The sequence below is a fragment of the Squalius cephalus genome, assembly GCF_949319135.1.
Source record: "Squalius cephalus genome assembly, chromosome: 3".
Taxonomy (NCBI): Eukaryota; Metazoa; Chordata; class Actinopteri; order Cypriniformes; family Leuciscidae; genus Squalius; species Squalius cephalus.
The window spans coordinates 38,798,664-38,806,967 of record NC_137124.1 but is presented as its reverse complement, the minus strand read 5'-3'; the positions used below and the strand labels follow the sequence as shown (position 1 = coordinate 38,806,967).

The window sequence follows — 8,304 nt, the reverse complement described above, 5'->3', positions numbered from 1 at the left end:
CCTTCAGACATGCACCAAAACACCATTTACCAAACATGTTTTGCTTAATGTCAATAAAGAAGAGCCTGTGATGAAATTGCATATAACCAGGTTACTTCAAATGGAGAGAAAGAACTGCTGCCAAAATTACTGCTAATCACTGGAGCAATTGTCTGGCTTTCTGTATAAAATTATGACCAGTAAGTCATGACAACATGTGTTTTTACTACTTTAACTCATCAAAATAGGTTAAGCAACTTTTAACTTTTTTTTATACAAGATTCAACTGATTTTAAGTCAGTTTAATGTAATTTAAGTTGAAATGACATACATCTAATTTGACTGTACTAAAAAAGGCAACAGCGGTACATTGTAAGTCTGTTTGAACAACATAACCATATATTTACAAGAAGGCTAAAGGTGTACTCAGTAAATTGTTGCTTATTTTAACTGCATATTTAGGACTTTACAGTGACACCACTGGCCTGGATGTATGAAGTTTATTTTTGTTCTTTTTTGTTCCTGGGTAAAGACAAACATTCAGTTTGGACTGTCTGGTGGATCGCATACATGTTGATCCATACCATCACTCTGGATTAAATGTACACTGTAAAAATATTTATTTTTGAGGTTGCAAACAAAACAAAGATTATTGGAATACGTTTTACAAGAAAAAAACTATTTCAGTCTTTCTACTTCAACATTCCACATTTAATTTGATGTGTTATTTGCCACTTCTTTGTAATTATTTCTCAAATTTCCCAGCAATTTTTGAGTGAAAATGTGTCAAAGTAGATCCTGCACCATTTCTTTTCAGTGTATATTCCGTTTGTTGTTGTAAAGTTTGGTACTTGTATGTTTATGCTTTATAAAGTGCCATGAGCTCTGACTAAAAGTGTTATATAAAAATTCCCTATTATAATTATTGTAGCATGACTTGTCATGTGATGTCAGCATAGCAGCACCCATGATGGGGTGACCAGTGGCCTGTACCATGAAGCCGGTTTAGGTGGCTAGCCAGGTGTTTCAGTTTAGATTGTGCCAACCCTGGGTTTTAGGCACCATGAAAGTGGTTTGGCTTTTATAAGTGTTCATCGTCATAGTAACTTACGCTCCACGGCTAACCTGGTCCGGGCAGTTTATGTTACAAGAGGTTTCAAACCGAACTTGGACCAATCAGCTGTGAGCAAAGCGACACATGTCTGATGCTATAAAGTCACTCCACCTGTTTCTACTCCAAATTAAAGGTCACTACATAGTAAATGATTTTTAAAAACAAAATTGTCTGGCTTTTACTAATGCTTATTTAGAATAACATTTTTGTATGATTTAGATATTATTTATGTAATTATTATACCCTTAATCGATCACACATGTACAATTTTAGTTTATCGATTATTATTACGCACAATTTATGTTTGTGTAAATTTGTTTCAATTCTTAATATTTTTCAATCTTGGAATATTCTGCAAAAGAGAGAAGTGAATCGCGCTGCTTCTCTCGCAAGAAATGAATGGCAGTTTCACTCTTTCTCAGCATGTGATTGGCTGTTTGTTACTGATGTCACACCTGAACTCAGGATCAAAGCCTGAGTTGACAGAGAAAGTTGATGATCAGCATCATGGTACCAACAAAGGCTGGTTGGATTGGTTTGGTTTTGTCAACTCGAAACTCATCCTGCACCTGAGTTTGTTCAACTACCATCATACAGGCCCCAGCTCCATGTAGAAAAACACAGTTTGTTTTTAGAAGACTGGCAAGACTGGTGTCATCTAATGAGACTGATATACGTCAAAAGTAATGTTAGTGAACAAATGTTCTTTTCAATTAATATAATAATAGTGCACCTTTAATAGTTTCACTTATTAACCTATGCTGTAGAAACGCACAAGCCTAAACCTGTTTTTACGCATGATGTTGACCAACTCATGAACTATGTCTCTCTCTCTCTCTCTCTCTCTCTCTCTCTCTCTCTCTCTCTCTCTCGCTCTCTCTCTCTCTCTCTCTCTCTCTCTCTCTCTCTCTCTCTCTCTCTCTCTCTCTCTCTCTCTCTCTCTCTCTCTCTCGGTACAGCAGCTGATGCTGATGCTGATGCGAGTACACTCATTCTGACTCTCCCATCCTGAGCGGAGACACACTGTCACCAGATCCTCCCTTATTCTCTTCAATGAACTTTGAGCAGCGCATTCTATAGGATAGTCAGCGGCGTTTCGTCTCCTTATTCTCAATGAAGATATGACAAAGGCAACCACTCACGAAAGGAATTAATTACAATGACGGTGATCAGTGGAGGAGACGTGCGTGGACACTAGATCAGTTTGATATTTTGCAGGACACATTCTAGAGGTTTTGAGTCTAAAGAGGAAGCGAGAACCGTGTGCATTCCCTACTTCTTACCAGCTCAAACAGTGTCAAACGGGAACTGACGGGCTTTTTAAAACAGATCGTGGACTACTTAAGAACAAAGAGAGGTGGATGATTTAGAGATACATGTCAATACACGAGCAGCGGACGAGGGAACCCTGTAATACAAGAGCGAGAGAAGATCGCCGAAGTCCATCGTTAACAACGGTGCGCTGCATTTAATTTGGAAGGTCAGTTGTCAACTTAAACTCAAGACTGTCGTGTCGAAGTTTTGAATTACGTCGTTTTAAAATGATAAGAAGGCGCTGTGATTGTACAATACTATTTGGTTGAAAGTTACCATACCAGTGAGTTGCAGTAATAAATATATATTTTTAAATGTATTTTATTTAACTGCAAAATAGCATATGCTAGAAAAACAACTTAGTTATGTTGTTTAAAAAGAAAACATTCATTTTAACGGTAGCTACAATGTTGTTAAAATTATGTTAAGGTCATAGGGTTGATTCCAGACACAAGCACAAATGTAGGCTATAGCCCTAAATGCATTGTTATTTGCTTTAAATAAAAGCATCTTCCAAATGTGAAAAAGTTTTAGCCATATTTAAGAAGACAAAAAAGTGTCAAGTTATAGGCTACATTGGGTTGATTTTATTGCATGTAGGCTATGTTTTTCAGTTCGTTTACTGCATTACAGTAAACATTCCCAGACAGCAGCAATATGTCTGTTAAAGATCTCTTCATCTGGAAAGCATCTGCTGTTTACTAACATCTGATAGACGTCTTTAAGATGTCAGTTTTACATACATTCTAAATCATAAACATCTTAAAGACATTTTCTAAACGTCTATTTGACATCTGACAGGAAACGTCCTATAGACGAATTGCAGATGAGCCAACACTAAAAAATACGTCTTCCAGATGTAAACACGCACATCAAATAGACGTCTCTGTGATGTACGTGTGCTATCAGGGTAGTAGCTAACACTGTAAAATAGCCTACAGTTGCCAATATAGCTAATAATGCTTGAAACATGTCTTTTTTTAAAAGTTCTGTCAACCTTGGCATCCAATATTGTACAGTTTTTATAAGCTCAACTATTGTAGACAAAACAATGACACTTTTTGTTATATATTTGAAGAGTAGGCCTAGTACGTCTTTAATAACGTGTTAAAAAAGAAAGTAAGCTTATGTTTAATCGACGCACAGTCCGATAAAACGACCAAAGCATCTGTTGCTATGGTTACCTCCTCACCCAAAAGCAATTTCTGTTTGCGAGCATATATTTAGCGCAATTTTATTAATTTATATAATCTAACTTTGTAGTTCAGATGCGAAAACATGGTTGAAACTTTAAGAGTTACCCATGCATTCTTATAGTCCCTTTTTGGGGGTTCAAGGTTAGAGTATTCCTTTCAGATGTCAAATAGATGTTTAGAAAATGTCTTAAAGATGTTTATGATTTAGAATGTATATGTAAAACTGACATCTTAAAGACGTCTAGACGTCAGATGTTAGTAAACAGCAGATGCTTTCCAGATGAAGTGATCTTTAATAGACATCTTGCAGATGTACTGCTATCTGAGTAATGCATAGTCACCCCCCCCCCCCCCACTTCATTCAAATCCTGCTCTTCTGCATATGCTAACCTTGATTATACTAATTTCTTTGTATATTCTTTGTACTTAAATCATCAATTTCAGTTAATATGGGACAATTTTCACAGTTTTATATTTTAAGATGTTGTTTTTACAGTATTTTTTTTTTATATTCCAACACTTTGCTTTTGATAGGCCTATATAGCTATTAGGTCAGTCTTACAATTTTTTTATCTAGTGCTTTCAGATTATTTTTAACTGTAAAAACAGTTAAAGACATAAATGTGCATTAAAATACACATTTATAAATTAAAGATGTCCTTTAAGCGTTTAGAAACACTGGACCGACTATCGGCTTGCCACTGGTATACAAACGGTAGCCCAGCCGCGGCAAACCGCTGGTCGCGTGCCACCCAAAAAACGCTGGCAGACCAACCGCATTTTCAGATAGGTCGGCTTGCCGACGGTGTGCCGCCGGAGGTCGTGTCAAGCCGCTGACTTTGTGCCGCCCAAAAAAACGCTTGCGGACCGCCAGGTCATAGTTAGTGGGGATAGTCTGTACTTAACTCTACTTAAATGTACAATTCTTTCAACAATACAAAGTGGATGAGTAGCGTAAAGCGCGCGTGGTGACTCGTTCATTAAGGTTAGGCTACACAACTTGTTTGAGGCGCGCCGCGCGCCTCCGTTCTATCAGGGCTATTAAGGTATTAAGTTGTTTATTTGTGTTACAGAGTGGTCAGCGTGATAACCGCACATTACCGGGTCTCCTCATACCGAGAAGCTAGTCTGGCTGGAAACCTTCTCGCCTTGGACGCGCTGGGGAAATAGATCCCTGACATGAGCGACTAACACCATTGACAAACAACAACACACATCGGCGGATAAACCGCACTGATCCCTGAGTGACCACCTGTTTTCTGCACAGACCAACCGGTAAGCGCTTAACTTTACTGAGGGAAAATACAAGAGAATGCTGTTTGTATACGTCTCCAAAATGTTTATCAGATGTCTCTTCATGTGAATATTGCCGTTTGGGCGACCGATATGCATAAAAGCGCATTAGATATGAGAGTGCTGCAGGGGTCTTGGAAATATTTTAGTCATAGAGTTCTCATGCTTTATAATCCAATCACTTTATAATGTAGTTTAACCACTGAAAGGGGTTGAATGATTGTTAAAAAGAACACAGAATCACAAACAAACGAGGTACTTTGAGGATCCAAATCCACTTTCATCTCTTTGTGCACACTCGTCCTGTTCTTCCTTTCATTCAGATTCTATCTCAGTCACCCCATTCCCCTCATCTCTCGCTCATGTTATTTTCCTCTAATCCAGCGCAGAACTGAATTCGCATTTGAAGCTGCGTTACGCAATTGGTGACACTTGGTGAGGATGTAGTTATAGGCGCGCGCAACCTGCGTGTGTTTCGTGTGGAGCAAATCCCTCTTAAATGACAGATTAGAGAGAAATTGTTTTGTGATGTGTTGGTTATACATTTTAAAAATAGATTTTTTTTGTTGTTGTTGCCCTGATATGTTTCTTTTCTCTAATTGTTATGAGAGGTTAATTGCTTCATATTGTCATTCCTAAAATGTCTTGCTCAGGAATTATTAGTCACAGAAAATTTTCCAGTTATGCTAGATATTTTGTCCTTAGCGTGTCCTTTCTAGTACACTGCCAACAATACACACACACACACACACACACACACACACACACACATGCACACATAATAATACCAATAATTTGACCCACACATACACACATGCACACATAATAATACCAATAATTTGACCAACACACCCAAACAAGCAGGGAGAGACATACTGTTTTAATGAGCAATTATACTGCCAGATGCCTTTCTAACCCTTGTTTGGTTTGAAGGAACTACATCAGCCCAAGGAGATCTATGATGTCAGACCTGTGACGTTACAGGCAGCAGACTGGGGAAAATATAAGACTGTTTAATGCTTTTAAAAAACCCTCAGAAAAATACCAAAGCACTGGGTAGTTTCACAAAACATCTTTATTTGTGCTATTGTTTTATTTTCTTTCAATCGGTTGTTTGGAAGTAAGTGTAATTCAGTCCTTTTGAAAGTGTCTTTATTGCTATTATCCATGATAAAGTTAAGTGTTGTTTTGCTGCATGGGCTGATATATAGAGTGAATGCTTCTGTATATGACTGTCTTTCTTCAGATGAACACAAAACAGAGATTTTTAGAGTCCACATAACGCAAGTGGATAGATCCCTCAAAGTTGACGCTTCAAAAAACATGCAAAACAAACACAACGGTAATCCATATGAGCCCAGTAATCAATATCTTCTGAAGAGAAAAATTAACTTTTTCAATTTTAAAACTTTTTAAAGTATAAAACTGTCTCTTCCGGCAAACTGTCAGCATGCTGTGTGTTTATTCAACAATATTATTGACTTGACTGTACTGACGCTATTGGATGAGAACTGAACTGAGCTGGATGATGACATCACTGTTTTCTGCTGAACTGCTTTATAGATGATATGAACTAATAATCGATGATCTTTACAATGGAACTGAATCAACACTGAACTGACTTCAGCTGAACAATGACACTTTTTTTTTTTTAGAGCTGCTGTGCAGCCAAAATGAACTGTTTTCATCGTTGAATCATTTTCCTGTTAAAGCTAAAGCTGCTTTTAAACAATCCGTATTATATTAAGTGCTATAAAAATAAAGGTGACTTTACTTGTGAAACTCGCATGGGAAGTGACAGTCCTCTGTGCTATCTCAGTTTCTGAAATTGCTGATATCACGCTTCACGATGTGTTGACAAGCGAACGCATGTATGACAGTTGGCTGGAAGCAGTGGTTTATAGTTTAAAAAAGTTTAAAATATAGTTTTTGTAGGATCTCACACATACCTATTGTTTCACTTCAGAATTGATTCATCAACTGTGGTCGTATGGATTACGACTGTGGTCAACTGTGGTCGTGTTCGTTTTGCATGGTTTTTGAAGTGTCGGCTTGGAGGGGCCTATCCACTTGCATATAGAATCACAGAGATGACTTATTTTTCTAAAAATCTCAGTTTGTTTTCATCTGAACTCAGAAAGTCATATACATCTGGCATGACACCAGGCTGAGTAAATGAGTGAATTTTCATTTTTGGGTTGAGGATCCCTTTAAGAAAGGAGATAACTTCCTTTCGAGTTCTGATCAATACTGAAGTCTTATTGAACCACCCCAGTGTAAGCACACTGATCATATTTAAGTGCGCGAAAATGGCGACTGACTCAGCAGCTATATAAGGCAGTGTTGAACGCCATTGCCGCAGAATCTTTCTCTTTCAGACACTTGCTCAGACAACTCACCTACTGATGCAAAGTCAAGTGAATCGAACTCAAAAGAGAATGTCTCCGGTTACTCAGCGTAACCTCGGTTCCCTAAGATGAGGGAAATAACTTGCTGCTGTGTTACATTGTATCTTATGAGCTCCACTCTACCTTCAGTAGAGATTCGGATGCAATGGCATTCAGTGTCACCTTAGCTGCTGCTTTCACACACGCCATTGGCCTGTGTACTTAAACTGGCGTGATTCAAGGCTTCAGTATTTCAACAGAAAGGAGTTTCCCCATAGCGTCAGCTACTGAGACAATGTCTCATTCCCTCATCTCAAGGAACCGATTTTATGTTGAGTAACCATCAGGCCCGGGGTGGGTAATCGGGAGAATCGGGAGAATTCCCGGTGGGCCGCTTAACTGTTGGGCCGGTCGAGGATTTTTTTTTCACATGTGTCACGTTAGTTACAGTAGGCTACACACGTTCCGCATTCTGACACCGCAGCGCGCAGCTCTGCATGGGTTGTACCATGTGAGGGAGTTCTCCCCTCCCCTCTCATAGAGTTGGTTGGGTCCATAGCCCGTCTTTTCCAAAACGTTTTCTCAGGTAGACTACCGCGGCCGCGGCACCGCCGGCGCCTACCGATAGCTGGGCCGGCCCTACCGTAACGGTACGCGTCAGGGAGGATGGATGGGAGGATGGATGGGAGGAAGAGGCCAGGAGGTATGGAAGCTTGTTTCCGCCACAGAATAAAACATTTTAAAAGACAATTGCGAGTTTACACGCAATTCTGACTTTATATCTCGCAATTCTGAGAAATAAAGTCAGAATTGCGTGAAATAAAGTCGCAATTGCGTGAAATAAAGTCGCAATTGCGTGTTATAAAGTCAGAATTGCAAGATATAAAGTCAGAATTATGTGAAATAAAGTCGCAATTGCTTCTTATAAAGTCTAAGTGAATTATTATTTAACCTTTACATTATTTGTTGAACCATGGTATTAATACAAACTACACAATAGTAAGAGCTGAACTGTTGCTTC

General features: G+C 38.7%; 1 protein-coding gene across 1 annotated transcript in view; it reads left to right on the top strand.

Moving 5' to 3' along the window:
• The first annotated feature begins 4,807 nt into the window (after positions 1–4,807).
• slc8a4b (solute carrier family 8 member 4b) overlaps positions 4,808–8,304 on the top strand; it is a 93,540-nt gene continuing 90,043 nt past the window's right edge. Inside the window, exon 1 of the mRNA XM_079866761.1 lies at positions 4,808–4,878. The gene's annotated coding sequence lies outside the window, so the exon portion shown is untranslated. The remainder of the gene's footprint in view (positions 4,879–8,304) is intronic.